At 36.3% G+C, this 18,908-nt stretch overlaps 2 long non-coding RNA genes across 3 annotated transcripts in view; both read right to left on the minus strand.

The window, feature by feature from the left end:
• LOC136291490 (uncharacterized) overlaps window positions 1-426 on the minus strand; it is a 66,611-nt gene extending 66,185 nt beyond the window's left edge. The window contains exon 1 of the long non-coding RNA XR_010721569.1: window positions 405-426. This is a non-coding gene — a long non-coding RNA (uncharacterized lncRNA). The remainder of the gene's footprint in view (window positions 1-404) is intronic.
• Window positions 421-14,870, minus strand: LOC136291489 (uncharacterized). Of its 2 annotated transcripts, none has more exons than XR_010721567.1 (7): window positions 14,660-14,870; window positions 10,482-10,536; window positions 9,717-9,828; window positions 7,739-7,803; window positions 5,727-5,797; window positions 4,268-4,328; window positions 421-549 (listed from the first exon to the last, which is right to left on the minus strand). It is a non-coding gene; the product is annotated as an uncharacterized lncRNA (long non-coding RNA). The 2 variants fall into 2 exon arrangements; XR_010721568.1 differs by having other exon boundaries at window positions 549-616.
• Between the last annotated feature and the right edge of the window lie 4,038 nt (window positions 14,871-18,908).

The following is an 18,908-nucleotide window of genomic DNA, read 5'->3' on the forward strand; positions in this document are numbered from 1 at the left end:
TCTTTAATGGTGGAATCCACCTTAGGCTAGTATTCAAAGTCAACTGAAATCTTCACTGGGGATTCATAAACACTACACCATCTAAGATAAATATTAGAGACATTATTGTGCTTTCTAATTAAACTATTGGGTAAAACTCAAGGCATTTGCTAATACTGCTCATGTATCTGATTCCAATCAACCATATCAGCAGGCATCTGCTTTTTCTCTGTAAGAAGTCTTCTTTAATGTTCTTTAAGGTTCTTAAGATCACAAACAATTTTTGAGTTCTTCTCAATGGATTATTGCTGCTAATGAAAGAGTCAATGGGAGCTAACTGTATTAAAATTGGAACTGCATTTAGTGACAGTGAAATGTTTTAAAAAAAAAAAGTCATATTCCCTAATAAGAACGCGTGGTCATACCTGTAACATTCCAATCTCAAGATCTTCATTGCAGCAGGTAGTCCAGCCTTAGGCAAAAGTGGGCAGAAGTGTCCAAATTCTCAGTGTCAGCCCAAGGGCCACGAACTGCAGCTTCTCAGAGGTACAGGCTTCCAAATTTTACATGCTGGAAATGAGGACAAGTTCTTTGAGAAACAGGATACACTTTTCCAACATGATTGTAGATGTATTTGCTGGAAATGAAATGCATGAACATTAACCTCAGCTTGAGAGAAATCTTCATAATCAGGAGTGGACAAGCTCTGTGAAAGTTTCCCATCCTCGCCAAGAGGAGGAGACAGCTTGCAATGATCTACCTATGCCTGATGGTTACTCAGAGAGAAAAGGTGCACGGGTTGTTTCAGGAGGAATCTAAACATCAGCTGAACTGCTGAATCAACTGAAATTTGACCCTCTTGGAGGAATTTTTCTTTGCCTCCCTGTTTGCAATACTCTTTGGCAATAGTTTTTCATATACAATACATATATAATACATAATACATATATAGTACATACATATTCTAAAAGTAATTAAGACTCCTCCCCCCCCCCAGACAATCTGGCCATGTATATATCTTGGGTATGGACTGCTGAGGGTGGGTGCAGAAACAGGGAGAAGAAAATTAATCATTTTTTCCTTAGCAACACTTTCATAGGGAAACAAATCTCTGTCATTAAAAAACTGTGCATAATTAACAGGAATAAAGATTCATTACAGACATGCTTTGTGCACAAAAGCTTCTCCATAGAGCTCAGGTCAGTTGAGCCATAACCTGTGTCTATGTTTCTGTTTCTGTTATAAGCTACTGAAGATACAGCTCAAGTGATAAGAGAAGGCAGAGTGGTTTCTCCTTCCCAAAAAAGGGGCAAATGATAACAAATACAAAAAAGTAGTCTGCAAATAGTAATACAACGAGTATGAAGAGCATCAAAGTCAGGAAAAGCTGTGATTCACAGCCTTGACCTGGAGCAATTTTGCAGCCCAAGTGACAAATATTTAGTTAGTCCATTGTATAGTGGCACCTTCAGTGTTTAAATAGATGAATTGTTTCAATTTCTCAAAGTTTCTTAAAATATCAATCCAACTCTTTTCTCTGCCTCCTCTTCCCCAGCCCTGATCACAGTTAAAGTCAAATACTCCTCCAGCTATGGGCATAACTCTGGATCTGCAGTTCAATTTCCACTCGGGTCACCAGTCAGCACTTTGTAGCCTGCCAAGAAAAAGGCACCTGCAGAGGTGCTCTGGAACTGTGACATGGCTCTAGATGGTAGTCTTCAGTTTTATAGTTTATATGGTCAGTGGCTTTTTAGGGCTCACTACCTTTCCTGGTGCTTTGTACAGCCTGTACAAACGACATGGAGTATTTCAGCACTGGCTTTTCCAGATACTCACCCCTCAGTAATAATATATAGAAAGAACTGTAATAACTTTGGAAGGATTGTCTTTGCGTCAACTTGATGTGCCAAGTGTGGCACCACCAGTAAACACCAGCCTACGGTGCCCTGGGCATCTCTGGCAACCAAAGTACTCTTGGAGGCTGTTTCCAAGCTGACCCCACTGATGGCACACCAGGTCTCCCACTCAATGTGGCTGGACCGTGGGTCACATATATTGCACTGTATTTATGTGCTCCATCCCACAGTTCACATTTCTCCTCTCTTTTTAATTTTATGCATGCAGATGAAAGGGTTCTTGAACACTAGATAAATCTTGTGCCTGACTGAAGAGAAAGGGCAAAAAGGGATTATAAATTATATTTTTGAGTTTTCCAATCTGCTTACCAAAACCTTCTTTTTTAACACGTGCAAGTAGCAAGAGCCTATTGGGTCAACAAGCTTATAATTAATTATTGATTAGATATTAAAGCCAAATGCTGAGACTCACTTGGAAACCAAAGTGCTTCCTTGGTACTTATGTTAGCATTTATTAAATATGCATTATTAATCTGAATTACGTTGTGTTCAAATGTAAGCCCTTAGAGCAAAGATAATGATCACAGCATTAGTATTTGTAAAACAGAATTGATTTTCCAACTTCACCAAATTAGCTGAAATATGGGATAGGCTGCAGGTGTTGAAGAATGAATACAACTAGAGTAAGTTGGCACACTTAGGTTTTTTTCTATACACCACAATAAAATTAATTAAAAAACCCCCTAAACCTAATTTATTCCCCAAAATAGTGTATACATAAAGATCTAAAGGTCTTAAAAAAAATTAAGAAACCTTATTCATACATCGTGGTTCACACATTTTTGTTCCACACACAAGCCTTGCAATGTCAAAAAAATTAACTTTAGTTTTTCATATGCAGCTATTTCACAGAAAACTGGTAAAACTTCAGTGAGGTAAATGGTTGGACATTTCACTACATATTTCGTAATAAATTATTTTCTTTTTCTTGTGACTAAATATATTTATGTAGGAAAGAAGCAGGAGTGATTAAATATATGACAATATTTATGATAGCTGTTTGCATACATCTTGGAACTCAACAATGAAATTCACATGTTAGTTACAATATTAAAGAGAAAAAGCAATAAACCAAAAACAGACCCAGTGGTATGAAGAATTAGTGTTAGTTTTTACATAACAACATTATAGGATAATTTCATTCATTTGATAACACTTTTATTCTAATGAGTAGTCTACTTTTTCTCTGTAAACAAAATGGTCTGTGATTTGCATGGATAATTTTCATATTTATATTCATATTGTTTTCACTCACCAACAAGAATTCAAAAAGAAATATACTGACATGGTCATAAGCCTCACAAAAATTTCTAGGGTACTGGGTGGAGGATACAGGATTTGAAAATATCCTTCTTTCTGTTTTTTTTTTCTTTTGATACTTCAAAATTATGTTTGAAAGTAGAGAAGAAAGAGGAAGTGGATTTATTCTCTGGTAATTATGCAATATGCAGCTCCTCTGAAAAGTCTCTGCAGTGCTTGGAAGGGATAAGGAGTTCAAGAACAGGCTTTTGCCTCATGATTTAAAATTCCAGGAAAAGACAACAACAACCACAAAAAAAAAACAAAAAAAAAACAAAAAAAAAAAAAAAAAAAAAAAGAACAAACAAACAAACAAAAAAACCCCCTAAAAACGGTTAAAAGTTATTTCACTTTCTTCTTGTTGTGGGATTTTTTGTTTTTGCTGCAGACAGAGGCTGGTATTTCATTTATACCATGACTACTAAACCTGAACTATAAAGAGAATTTTGTAACAGAGATGACAGTGGATACTCGGAGTTACGTTGTCTGTTATACCTACTAACCTACTTACCACTTTGCATGAATAAAATATTGACACAAAACAACAACAAAACCCCATCACTTTTGGGTATACTCCTATTTAGAATTTAAATGAGCGCAAGAGCACAACACTGTTTTGATGTTTGATTGCACTAAGGGAGAAAAGGAATATTAAACTGAGTGCAGCAGGTTTAAGACATGCCTGTATGAACACATGGCCACACACACAAATTACAAATAAAGAGCAAACCAGAGAAAGAGAATATTTTTTTTATTACAGTTAACGCTGGTTTTATAGTCACTGCTCATTTCATGTCGGCATTGTACCTGCGGTTTCACTCTCCCTTTTCTACAATTACATTTAAGTTCAGGTGTATTTACTTTCTATTTCTACTCAAAATTTGATGAGAATTAATTTGGAACCGCACTAGTCAGAACAGATTAAGAGAAACAAGAATTTGATGCAGTGTACGATGAAAAAATAAATTAAAAGCATTTTGATCTTAAAGGTGCAATTCAGTTTATGCGAATGTATTCCCCCATTTGTATCCATAAGCATTATCAGGTATTAAGTTAGATACTGAAGACCTTACCCATTCTTCCCCAAATACAGTGCAACATGACTATCAGCAAACGAGGAAGGAAATAAAGCACCTGAAATATAAAAAGAAGAAAATTTGTTTAATAGACTGCACCCTGTTGGTTCACAGCTTCCAAATTCAGCCAAATTCTTTAAAAATTAAAACCTTTCACATACCTACAATTATTTAATCACATATCATAGACAGTTCATTTCTGATTTAAAGCTAATACAATGGTATACAACAAGTTATTAGACCTATTCTCCCTTATTATTGATTAAGTGACAACTGCATTTTACTTAAATAAAGAAGTTTCTAATATTTCCATTTTAATATATCAGAAAATTGATTTCCTATATTTTTTTAATGTACCTGGAGTTTAACATGTTTCAGCAATGGAAATGCAGGCATTTGTTTTCATAGATTTTGTGAATATGGAATGGACTGTTTAAAGAGTACAAAACTGAAATGACCTTTTACTGTTTAAAAAAAAGAAGTTTTGAGCTTCTTCACCCCACCTTCCACAACAAAAAAAACATATTAATACTCTGAACAGACTCCATATAGATGCATGTCTGGTCTGGAAATATTTGTACACTGCATCAAAGTAGGGTGTTCCCATGTGTGCATGTAGTGTGCCATACCACTAACTAGTATAACCCTCAGTATAACTAAGAACACACAAATGTTTCCTGTCTTGTTTTTCTCAAGAATTTATTACAGCAGTATCAGCTTAACAGTTTAACAATCCTCATTTCGGATCATAGAGGAGCAGCAAAAGGAAAAAGGGAGAAGATGTTGAGTGAAAAAAGGAGGCAAGGCAAGAACAATTAAAGCTCCAAAATTACTGTTCAGTCATTTGGCAAGTTATTACCGGCCAGAATTGGTAAAACTTACCAACTACTACTGGGGGCAATTGCCATTGCTACTGGGGGCAAGCATGCTGGAAGCAGTGCCTTAGCTTTGATATAAAGATTCACAGCATTTTTGGGGTTAATAAAACATGCGTGAATTTACTCCCTGGTCTTTGATAAAGGTTGGATGAAAGGCAGAATTTCCATTCTCAAGGAAACTAAAAATCTATTTTTCATTCTGATTTAAAAAAAGAAAAAAAAAATTGACAGCTTGTATTTCCTGTAAAATGAAAACCTTTCAAAAATCCCTCTACTTGAGAAAAGGAGGAGAAAATAAAAATAATAAACAAATAAATAAATGGAAAAGTTGTTGCCAGGTTGGATGACCAAATGTATTACATACTTGAAAGTGGCTGTCCCTATCTACCTGGGGGAAAGGCAACCTTCCTCCATACAGCCCACAAGAGATGTGCATGCACTTTTTATTAGCAATATTACATTAACAATAATGACAGCTGGGTACTGCCTTCTTTAAAGCCTCCTCCAAAGCATTTTGTTCCCATCTCAGTGCAGACTGACTCCAGTCCCACAGGGCAGCACAACTCACCACTACCTACCTCTGGTGGCTCCCCTCTCCTCCAGACACATTCCTCCTCAGAGCCTGTGCTCCTGTGCTTCAACGTGCAACCTAGCCCACAGAGATTAATTTACATTAACATTGACAAATGACTAAAACGTTACAGATTTTTTACAATGCTTTACTTTAAAAAGTAGGGAAAACAAGTATTTCTGTTTTGACTTGGCTGCCAGATCTATGGTTTCCTGTGCTCAGTTGTTAACCTGTCTATCAGGTATTATATTTGGAGATGAGAGGATTCTTTGTGGCATTTTTTTATTGCTCTCATCCATCACGATTACTTAAACCTATATGCAAAGTAAATGAATTAGTGCAGTCCCCATTCCATTGCTCAGGCAGAAGATGACTTCTAGGCCATGTGCAGGCTTTGCAGTCTCCAGAGGTTAAAACCAGAGAAGAATAGTTTAAGTTGCAGTCATTATGTCCCTCAATGAAGTTTTTCAATTTCTCCTTTCAGAATCTGAGTTTCACTTCTAGGCCTGTATGACCCACTTATTTCAGATCACACTTATTCAACACCTAGGTCCCATAATGAGTGAATTTATTATGGCAATTATTATTAATAAGTATAAACTCAGGACAGGGATCCATTCAAACAAAAATAGAGAGACTACATGGAAACTGTGCCTTGAAACACAGAGGCAAGTAATTTAAAATTTAATTTTAATACTGCCCAGAATTAGTTTGTAGAATAGAAAATATCATTCCTCTAAGCTAAGTTTAGTGGCTTTACACATATTTTACCTAGTTGTAATAATAAAAGAAAAATAATGTACCTCAAGAGTGAGTATCCCTAAAAACAAAATGAAGGATATAAGTGGTAGCTCTCTGTCAATTAGATCTCCTTAAGAACTATTAGAGAAACATCTTTTTGGGAACACGTTGTATGTTCTGTCACATCCCCTCTGATTCCAATTTTTTGTGTTAGTATTTCTGTGTATGATATATACACATATATTTCATTGCTCCTCACTCAAGAAAAGGTATTATAAGCATGAGTGATTACACTTTGTATTTCAGTATAAGAACACAACTTGGAGTTTTCTAGAAGCCTTAACACAGTTCTTCTGATTCACAAGGTCCCTATGAAATTACTTCAACAGATAAATGAAATTGGAAATGTGTCTTGTATGCCTGTCTTTTTAAGCTGCTATGATCTGTTTTATTCTTTCCTCTCCCAGAAGCTAATTTTCACTCCTAATTTCAGGAACAGAAATCTGATATACAGTAACAATTACATGGACATAAACATCAAAGCAAACATTTTTGACAAATAGAGCCAAGAAAACTTCACCCAGAAAAGATGTCCATCAGTGTTAGTTCTTGCTAGCAAACAGTCTCCTAAGAGGTTCAAAAGCTCCTTCCTCCTGCCTCAGCTAACCCTGTAAGTGCATGTGTGAGGAACAGAGCAGCTTCATGGATCAGCTGGTAAGACCTGCTGCCAGCCAGCTAAAATTGATGAATGAGAAAAAGCAAGGAAAAGCAAAAATTAACCTTTCCTGTATTCTGAATTTTGGAGATGAGCTACCATTAGATGTAAAAAAACTCACCCGACCAATGCTTCATATTCTGCCACTAATAACAAAAAGAGCTTGTGAAGGGGATGTTCAGTTAATCATTGTTTACCAAATCCCATTTGGTAACAGTTAAATAATGCATGCAAACTTGGAAAGGTCCAGAAAGTCTTAGTCAAAGTTCATCCCAGGTCACAAACTTTGAGGAGAAATGTTAAAAATCTGCATCCAGTGAGTGAATTGCTCATCATCTATGTACAATACATGGTTCGCTGACTGCCTTATCATTCTGAGAAGGAAATCCATTTGTAGGCTGTAAATTACTAAGCTGAAACTTCCATGTTAGTAGCTTTCAATGCACTTTGTTTCAGGAATGCAGACAAAAAAACCCAGGGAGATGCATCTTCTTTTACTATAAAATATGTGTTACAATTTAGAAATATTGATGAAAAGTGAAAATCAATTTCTTCTGTCATACCTTTGTGCAGATGCCATTTGGAAGGTGATATGCTGCAGTTCTAATCTCTCTTCCATTTTGCAGCACTTGTGGAAAAAAAAAAAGTAGGTAAAACATAATGGTCAAAGGGAAAAAAAGAAGGAAAAAAGAAAGATCAGAAATTTAAAAATACGTGCTTGTGCTGTCACTATGCACTTCTCCAGCAAGAAGCCTGGCATAGTCTTTTTATTTTGTGCCAGATCCATCATCCACTTAAAGTGAAGATACAGGCTATTGCTTGCTTCAGTAGGAGATGGAACAAACGTGCAAATTGCAATTGTCAGGATCTTTTTTTGCTTTGTGGTATCCAATCTCAGCTGGTATTAAAGAGATTCAGCACTTTGAAGGCATTTTTACAGCATGCAGATAAAAAATAAATTACCAAACACTAACTGAATAGTGAAGCGTTGCCCTGTAATTGCATGTTCTGATAAACATACATTTTGTGACAGAACATTTGAAGATCTTTAAGAGTATTTGGAATTTAATCCCAAAGAATTCACAAAAAATATACAGAAGTGTATTGGGGCTAGAAAGATGTAAAAAGAGCCCAATATCAATGGATGAATAAATAGTAAATTCTTCTCTTAATTTATGCATTTTAAAAAACATCTAATTTTGGGAAAATAATTTATTTCATCTCCTATTTTTGGTGTGGTTAAGTTCAACAGTCTATTTCCTTCGGATGTATTTTAGCTTGATTGTTTTCAGAAGATGCACAATGTTTTATGAATGTTTTTCATGATGAAACATTTCAACTTTCCATTTTAAATTTGAAAAAAAAAATCCCTGAATAACAGAGATGGAGTAGAAGAGGTTGAAACACATACACGCATCATCTGCCTTTGATCATTTTCCATCTTTACACAGGAAGCCATCAAAAGTAAAGTAAACTCAACCAATTCCCCCCTTCCTTGTTTTTATCTATTTATTTTTCATCCCACAAACTAAAGCTGTCTCTCTTGTCTGCTTTAAAGTTCTACTTACATACACAGTTAGAAAATACAGTGTTTAATTCAGAGATTTTAAAATGTAAATACCGAACTACGCCACAGTTGCAGCTACACTTTCTGTCCATCTCCTCAATCATTCATATCAATCATGTACAAAAGCAATCAGCCCTGACCTTTTGCTGTTTGGGGGCAAAATTTCCTAGTACTTTTTTCTACAAATCATCAGGAAAAATTCCAGAATGCCCACCAGGACTCCCCAGATTAGATGCTTTGCTGGTCTGTCTTCTCTAATCATCACCAGTGTGTCTCTGCATACTGATTCAGATGCCTTAAATCAGCCACATCTCTTCTCAAAGGTATATATCTTTTTCTTTTTTAATTTTTTTTATGGTTTACATCCCCAGGATCACAGGGTTTTATTTGATATTTGTTTATCTTCAGGCAGCAGCAAGCACAGCTGGACTCCCACACTGATCTACAGATTCCAGATACATTTAAACAAGGCAGTGTTTACAGAAGGAGGAAAGACATGAAGATTTTTTTTTTCTCAGCACTCTTGTTCACCTGAACATGTGTAAGCTTGTGTAAGCACAAGTGTAAGCACAAGTGTAAGCTGTTATATAAGATACCACAGCTGATGTTTTCAGTTTAGAGATCAGTAGCTACAGTCTCATGTTTTTATTAGATTTCGTTCTGTTTGCAGCCATTTCTAGTCACCCTTTTCACTCCTCTCCCATAAGTGCTTTCTAATATCCAGAAGGGGTGTTTTGTGCAACTCTTATAATATATCCACTGCCTCTCTTACATTTTCCTTCCTGAGGTAAAATACTCTGAGCCTCAGATTCCAAAATGTATCTGGAAGTCTCTGCATTGTGTAAAAATCAGATGAAGGATAAAATTATCAGAACTCTGTTTTTTCCAGTCAAAGAAATATGAAAATAAATGTGATGAAGTGGCCCTTTCAAAGAATCTATTGGAATTCTTCCAGGGAATATTTCAATACCTACCACAGACCCAAAGAAAGAGGTTGCTTACAGCATTGTCCTGCCAGTCCTTGGCTCCCCAGGCTACCTCTCACTCCGAGGTCACAGCAGCACACAACAAATCCCATGCGAATGTCTTTTACGGAAGAGAAAGACTGTGTGTTTGTGGGGAGGGGGAAGATGAAATGGTAAAAAGAACAGTTTTCACATCTTTAGAACAACACAATATTGACCATGTTTACTATTTCCAAGTGTGACAAGACCCAAACCTGAGGAATTTTCTCCTTAACAGTCCTAGGACCTTACAACTGAAAGAAAAAACAAATTAAGGAAAGACTCGAGAGCTGTCATACAGTTACATTTAAAGTGCTTTTTAATAAAGAATCTAGACAGGGAAATCACACCCCAAAAGGTGGTTAGATCTTGAACTATTTATTTCTCTTCTTTCCCCCTCTCTATATTTATCATATTTTGCTTCAGCTTGTCTGATTTACTGTCCCATTTGAACAATAAAACAGGGTCATTGGTTTTAAGTGTTTTCATTATTATTTTGGTTTATTTTTGCATTTATCCCCACAAGCCTAATTAACTCCTTTGTTGGAAAGCCAGCTGTATGTACAAAGTAGGTTAAAAACATTTCAATAATCACTCGGTGGCTTGATGAGGTATTTATTTAAAATGCTGTCTTATATAATACATGTTCATGTTTTGATAGCACAGAATAACATGTGCTTTGAACAAAAGATTAAATTCCTACTTATAACTCTTTACCTCACATGTAATATTTACCTGTACCCTTTTTTTCCCTTCATCATGGATATCAAGCAATCTTTCTTCAGGTGATCTGTGCCAAAGAAAGATACAAAGCTGTCGACTGAGAAACAGATTCGCTGTTATTCTTCAAAATGGAAATGGATGGGGTCAGGAATTTTTACAAAAAGGGAAAAAAAAAAAACACGTTAAAAATAAAAAAAAATTAAAAAAAAAAGGAGTGAAATTAGTTTACTGGAAGGAGGTTTGAATTATTAAGTTGGAAGATCACAAAGTCAGAGATAAATTGAGGCCTTAAATTTGAAGAAATATAAAGTAGGAGAGAGGTATCTCTTGCAACATTTTGTTCTTGCTCTATCTATGCCATCCAGGAACAACAAAGCCAACAAAAAAAATTAGAAAATTAATAAAACCATGTTTGCAACTTCAGACTCATACAAACTTCTCAAAATCCACAATAGCTCTGACTTTGCTTCTGTGGTTTCAATTAGCTTATGTACTTCAAACTGACACTAGAGAAGATTAGAGCAATGCTTCCAAGCACGGAAACACACTTCCCTAAAAGCAATTATTATAAGATTTATGATTATGGGTATATACTTTTGATACTTCTGTATGAAAAAATGCAAATATTAGATAAATATTAACACCTCTAATAACAAAATAAAATACTGCATTTCAGTATTTTATTTTTTACTTATAATAACTATAAATTTATAAATAGTTCATTAACTTGGTAAACTGTAGCTACAACATAAGCCATTGACTTCTTTTATTAAGTAAAAAAGGTGTTTTAAAATTTGGGCATTTAAGTGAGTGATGCACAGCACTCCCCAGTTCACGGTCTATGTGCTGCAGCTAATGTATTTTTCCAATGTCATGGGGCATGCATGAACTAAATTCCATGTCCCTTTGCTCTCTTTTTATTACTTTAAATCTTATTACAGCATTGATTTTTAAAGCAGAACTCCCCACGGAAGCCAACAGGGCTCTGCTTGGAAATCGATGGTATCATACAGCCTTAAGTATTCCATTATTCGGCCGCAGAGATGGACTGAACATGTTAAAAAGGATGAAAATATCAGCAGGTAGGCTTCAAATAGACAAAAAAAAAAACCCCAAAAAACCCCAAAAAACCAAAAAAAACCCCAACCTCCTTTCAAGCAATGATTTCTGCCAGTAAAAGGTGAAGCATGTTTTCTCCTGCCTCTCTAATGGGAGCACAGTTCAAGAAAGGAGAAACTAAAACCACATCCCCATGGCCCACAGGCACTGCTGCATCCCTATCCCCCTTCTGAAAAAAGAAAGGGCTTTATTATCCCATTAACACACCCCATTTCTACCCTTTCATTAGGACACTAAGACATGCCTCTCTGCTATTTTCTGTGAAAATAATAGACATTTTATATATTTGAATGCTTGTGTGTATTTGTATCTTTTGTTCTTGGCACTTCTGTAGCCAGAATCTAGCTGAGAAATATCTAGGACCCAGAAAATTCAGAGATCTTTAAAAATGTGGCATTGGTTGGTACAGAATTAACAGGAATAAAATCAGCTTTGAGCCACTTCAGACACAGATCATGAATGGCAAGGGATACTATCAGTTTATCCACACCGGATATCCACACAGAAATCCAATGCAGGTTTGCAAACTTCAGTAAAAGAAAGCTTGAAAAAATGCTTACAAGCACTGGTCATTTATAAGGAAAAGACAACACAAATAATACAACTTCTCTGTAATGGTCACAAATTTCGTATCAGTGACTAGACATGAGTTTAACAGAATCCAATTTTTTTAATGGATTGAGCGGGGTAATTTATATTTTAAGGGAGCAAAAGATACATAGTACACTACATGTTAATCTCTCAGACCAACTTCAAACACAGCCAAACCCATTTCCCTCCCCAGCAAACTTTCCAAACCTGATCACATAACTCTTGCTCTCCCATCATCCATATAACCGCAACTCAAAGGAGCATTAATTTGTACAGAAGAGATCACATTTAACATTTGAAATTCAATGCAAATAAAACTAATGTACAATCCTTTATACAAGTAGCAGTGCTTCTGGGATGGTAAGGGGACTAGATGTGGAAGAGCAGATATCATGTGTGGAGGAAAAAAAAAAGCATCAATCTAAACTAAAATAAAATTTTTCATTATGCCCTCACATGGTTCCTGTCTGATTAGAACAAGTTTCTTTTTAGTATTAGGTGCTTAGTAAAAGAAAAGAATTTGTAATAACGTTTCTCACTGATCAAGCATCCGCTCTTTCCTTTCAGGAAGAAACATTTTCTTTTACCCAGCACACATTTTAATTGCCTAAGATGCAATTTCCCTTATGAATAATTTGAATACAGCTGACTTTTTGACTAAGCAAATTTCCTTCAGAACTCAAATGATGTGTGCACTGTAAAATATGGAAAACCATGTGGCAGGGTAGCAGAAGCAAAGCGATGAAGTACAGCATTAATTTTAATGTCATTTAAGAAGTCACCAAGGTTCGTTCTCTGTCAGTGACACGTGCCTCTGACCAGATGTGTAGCCTACATTTTAGTTCACAGCTACAAAACATTCCTCCACAAAGCTCCCTTCACATCATCCCACTTCACCTCAGCTGTGCCATTACAGACCCTCCCTCAGTACCTCATAAGGGCTCTGAAAACAAAATAAAACAAAAAATCCATGGCAAAGTGGAGTTTGGCTATAAAGCTTTGTCTCTTCATCAGAGAATTTGTTACTGCCTTCCCTTCAAATACAACCCTCGTGGGGCCCTGCGCTTCCAACTTAACATATGAATAACTTATTGAAGTCACTGTGTCCTGAAGTGGGAAAGCAAGATTTAGCAGCAAGAATTAAAATTACTCTTTTTTTCCTTTTAGTTAAAACATAACAAACCAGGAAAAAAAAAGAGAAGATTTTGAAGTATCTAAAGGAACACATTCTTTTCTAGTGCAAGTTACAGGTGTGAATTTTCAATTAATCATGCAAGAGACTTAGATATCATCTGAGAGTCATAGATAACTTGTAACAACTAAAAATTAGATCACCATTTACATTAACAGAATCAAGCTGTAGTCAAATGTTGGGTTTAATGATACCACGGAGCCCAAACAGGACTAATAAAGCAGCTTCGTTGATGTTGTCAGTATACATAATCTGGAAATCCATTATCTCATCCTAAAAATGCACTCCATGAATACTTTGTAGAAGCTGTATTAGCTGCCTAGTCTAGTAAATAAATTGAAACACTAATTACCCTTTCTTTGGAAAGAGGCTTTGTTGTTTATTTTAATGTTGGAATTATTTCAGTAAGGGGAATTTTATTTTACAAGGACTGTGTTGGGAAAATTTGCCTGCTAAGGGAAATAAACAAGTTTCTTTTGTACCAACATAAACCACCTCAAATGATGAGTAACCACTAACCATAACTTAATATAATTTCAGATTATTTGCATTTTCACTTGCCTGTAGCAGCTAAGCCATCTGTTACACCTTTTTTGTCTTTTTTTATTCTCTTTAAAAATAGCAAAAGTAAACACTCTTCATTTATGCCTTTTTAGTGGTAAGACAGTGTTCAGCTAAACTGTACCAATGAGTAAGAACTAAAAAATTCAGCAGTTTCTGATGTCTCTTCCAAGATTTTAGTTCACTGGACCAGATGCATACACAAACTAAACTCTTGCAGATGAACATAAATTCCATGAAGTTCATCTCCAGTGTGTTTTAAAAATATTCAACTTTTTTTTCCTTCATCAGGTACAAGTAAAATCAACTAAGCCTGCTAAAACCTTATATTAAGCTTCTTTTTATAACAATAACTTATGAATTAATGTACTCTTCAGTAGGAAAGATCTTGCTTAATAGAAAAAAAAATCCATCAAAAACAATCAGCTTTGATATCAAAAATAGTCATGTTGGTTTAATGGAAATGCTACTTGCTAAAGGAAGGGAGTAAAACCCTTGTAAGAAAATGAGCTCTCAGCTTTCAGTCATTTAACCCCATGTAACACCGAGCATGGTGAGATTTTCCCAAGAGGCTCTTTCTGATTTTATGTGATGTGCACTTCTTAAGGCAGAAAGTAAAACAAGAAAAACAACACTAAATTTAAACAACAACAAAAAAATAAAAAACAATCAAAAACCCCCAAACCAACAAAACAAAAACCCCACAAAATCACTAAAAACCTCTTACCTTTCTCCCTACCCTTCATTTTTCTAGTTGCATTCTGCTGCTTGACTGACTCGCTCTCATTCTATGACATTTAGTGGATGACGGAAAGGCCATGGATGTCTCTATCTGGATTTTATCAAAGCTTTAGGCATCGTTTTCTGCATCATCCTCCTGGAGAGACTGGATTCCCAACATGAGGGCAGGTGCACTCTTTGCTGGATGAAAGTCTGGCTGGTTGGCTATTCACACCAGAGAGTGGAGGTGGAAGGTGCTGCATCCAGCTGTCCCCAGGTCACACATGGTGTCCCCCAGGCCTCAGTCCTGTTTAGCATCTTTATTAACAACCTGGACCCTCAGAAGATTTGCAGGTGACAGCAAGTTGAGTGGGGATGTCGATCTTCTTGAGGGTAGGAGGAAGACACTCAGCAGTGCTGGGTTAATGTTTGGGTTTGATGGTCCTGAAGGTCTTTTCAAACCTAAATGACTCTATGGGAGTTGAGTCGTGGGATTTCAAAGAGATACACATGAAAACTTGGAAAATGCTTCCCCTCTGAAGAACAGTTATAATTAATTCATTAGTGATGAAATATATTAGTGATGAAAAATGCCTATGTATTTAGATCTGTCTTCTGGTTAGGGAAATCTTCTCTGGGTGTTGGAGAGCAAACTATTCCCAGAAATTGATACATAAAAGCATCTCTCTGTCGGGAGGAAGTTTAGCAAAACTCTGAGGGAGAAAAATTAACTGAATTCCTAAACTGTCTCTTAGTGTAGACAGTTTTCAATATTTAATGGGCACACTGAAGTTGAAAAGAGAACATATTTTTTTTTCCTTTAAAATTGTAATGATGAGGTCTTTTTGTTTTATTTTTACTGAAAACCTTAAAAAAATCTAAGATCCTGCAATTTATAACTACACCTATTTAGAAAAAAAATATTCTACCTCTACCATTAGAATCCAAATATAATTAAGTTTTATTAATATTTAGGGTGTGCTATGATCAGGGAACACCCATGAAAACTGTAGGAAATTATTCAAGTAAAAGCTTGAGGGCCCCAAAAAATTTCTGTTAAAGTACCAGGCTGAAGTAAAAGCATTACAGGAAAATCTCTCCAAGCTCAATATTAATCTGACTTGAGGGAGTGGGAAGTGGTGTGGAAATCATCATAAATCACTAGGGATCACTTGAGTCCAGATCCAGGAAAGCAGATTCTTAGCACACCAATCCTATACTGAGAAATTCTAGTCCTAGAGCTGTCAGTTTAGCAGCAAGGCTGCATGGAGAAGTAGCAGCCTCTACAGACACCCCAAACCTCTCAAAAAGAGTTTAACCCTCAATACTGTGTCTGAGAGGCACAAGAGTAGATAAACCCACCACCCAGGACTCCCACAGCCCTACGGCTCCGACAATTTCATGGAGATGCAAGATCACATCTAATAGCTTATGGCAGGTTGAGCAGCTTGTTTGCCTTCCTCAATAAGGTACAGTGAGTATAACTTATCGCCAAGAAAATTTCACTGAGTTCTCCAAGGGGGAATACTTTGCAAGTATAAAATACACCAGATCTGCACTTATTTAGGGCTATCTTATTCTTTCCTCATTTATACAACAAACTCCTCTATCCTAGAGCTGAGAGACACTGCCTGGCATGTGTGTGCCTCTTTGAAAATTAGATCAGCCTTTGGGGCTCTCCATTTACTAGGATGTCAACCAAGCATTGTTCCTTTCAATGCTTTGTTTCTTGAACATTAGTACTTTTGTCACAGGAGAGCATTTTATGCCACCCTGTGTGAGGTGCAATGTTACAGTGGGAACTTGCACAGTGTTTGTCTTGGTTTGGTCTTGAACCCATCCCAGTAAAGGCTGGCAATACACCTGAACTAAATCTACTTGAAGACACAAATATACAAGAAAAATAGTCATAGAATTTCAAAGCACCACCAAAGCAGAAGGGACAACTTTTGCCTGAAACATGGGCTAAACAAGCAACTGGAATAAAAGGAAAATGAAATTTGTTGTAGCCACATACACTGAAATAGTGTGGAGGTGTTATTCAAAATTCAGATATTTGATGAAGTATACATTTTAACCCCATTGAATACATTAAAAAAAAAAAATCCACTTGCAATTTCCAAGCTGTTTTTTCTCAAAGCTAAGGAAAAAGGCTTTATGTGTTCAGAATTTTTTCCTTTATTTTTTTCACCATTTCTGCAGATGTTTGCTTTTAACTAGTCTAACCAAACTGGCTTCGATAATTCCTAATTTACAGAACTATAAGCCTTTCTCCTGAACACCATCTGGTTTTTTACAGGCAGCAGATCTCTTTAAAGTGAGATTTATTCTCAAATCTGAAACTTTGAAAAGCATAAAATCTTTGCCTCAAACCTGGAAGTTCTTTTTTTCCCACACCCTGGCCTAGCAGAGTTTCTCTGTTCCAAAGGAAATCAAAAGTAGTGCCTATGAAATACCAGTTTCTAAAATTTCTTATTCCAAATCTATATAAAGTTTCTATCCTGATTTTATCAATAGTATACTGGCTTGTTCATGATTGTGACTGTCGCCACTTTTTATTTTCTAGTCCATTCCCACCTATACATAATTGTAAGAAAAATATGAGTCTAGGCCAAATAAAATTAACATTAAAAAGTTACTTTATATTATCCTGTAATGCTAGTGGAACTTTAAGAAAACCAGATTCCAATTATGAAGAGGAAAACAGAAGAACAACATTTTTGCTTAAAAACCTGCGAATAGAAAGGTAAAACCAAGAGATAAAAAGGGAGTAAAGAAAAAGAATATCTTTCCAGAATCATACTTTAGGAACTCACTAAGAGAAATTCTAGGTCCACACAGTGTATTGAGATGATCAAAGGGATGACTTTGGAGTGGGCATCTGAAATTTAAGAGAGGATTATTAGTTTTCTTCTGTTTTTCTTCTTAGTTTAGAAAACAATGCACATTGAAATCAAGTTTTACTGCAGGATAATTAATCCATCAGTCAGAACTAGCTGAATGTAAGTAGGATTGGACTCCAGGAGGTCACCTCATCTGATCTTCTCCTGTGACATGGGTCTGATTGCTCAGACCCTCGCCCAGCAGATTATTGAGCACCTTGCAGGACAAAGATGACATTTCCACATCTCTAATCACTTTCCTTTGTTGTTATAATTTTGGAGAGCAGCTCATGGCTGTCTTCAATTTCTTTTCTCACAACATCTGTGTTCCCAAGCTCTGGTCCTTTGTTAAGCAGGTGCTATTACAGGTTTCATCAGCAAAATAGGAAGACTTCAATGTCAACTGCCAGTGAGAGTAAATCAAACCTTGTGCCAGAGCATGGATGCAGACAGTTCATGTACAGAGGCAGTTGTGGTCACAGTGTGGAACAAAGGGTGACAAACAGCCTGTTTGGATGGTAAAGTCCAGGCTGGAAGGGGGTCTGAGTAAGCTGGTCAAGTAGAGGGTGTCGTTGTCCATGGTGGGGGGATTGGAACTAAGTGATCTTCAAGGTCTTTTCCAACCCTGGGCATTCTATGGTTCTGTAATCAATCACAACTACTGTAAATGAACACTATGCATCCTCCATGAGCTTTCAGCCAGACCTTTGGAGGATGAAACACCCTCCTTAAAGTGTGTGCACAGGATGCTTTCCTTCATAGTATGGACAAATTGGAAACATATGCTAAGACCTTTCTGGAAGCCAACATGGTGAGGCACTGTTAATCAACACTATTCTCCTACAGCAGCCAGCTCTCCCCTGCAAAAACTGTCAAACTTAACTATATTTTCTGCTTACAGTAACTGGCTTGTTCAGAGCTATGTATTAACTTTGAATAATCAGACTTCGGCTTCATGAGACAGCTGTTTGCAAAATTGTAAAATCTGTCTGAGGTGTAAGTAAACCAGCCTCATCCTGTGAAAGAGCTGGGCACAGGACACCTCCAGTGGTGCTTTTCTTGCATAAGTGTCCCTCCTAAGGATGAGAATAAGAAATTGCTTGGACAATATTCCTTACCGTGACTGAAGAATGAGCTTCTTCCTCCTTTAAGTCTTATAACACAAGCATAAATATACTGGTAGGAGACAGGAGAAAATTTACCCTAGGACAATTGACATATTCCTATGGCTTTAGCACACTCTAGTAAATACTTCTTACCAAAAAATAAAGAAAAAGAAAAAAAAAAAAAGAAAGAAAAGAAAAAGAATAAAGAAAAAGATAATGCTTTGAACTGGTAGAGGTTTTACAGCATTAGGGGAAAAAACCCCCAACA

Source organism: Chamaea fasciata, unplaced genomic scaffold, assembly GCF_029207755.1.
Source record: "Chamaea fasciata isolate MVZ Bird 193981 ecotype frontalis unplaced genomic scaffold, bChaFas1.0.hap1 SCAF_6, whole genome shotgun sequence".
Taxonomy (NCBI): Eukaryota; Metazoa; Chordata; class Aves; order Passeriformes; family Sylviidae; genus Chamaea; species Chamaea fasciata.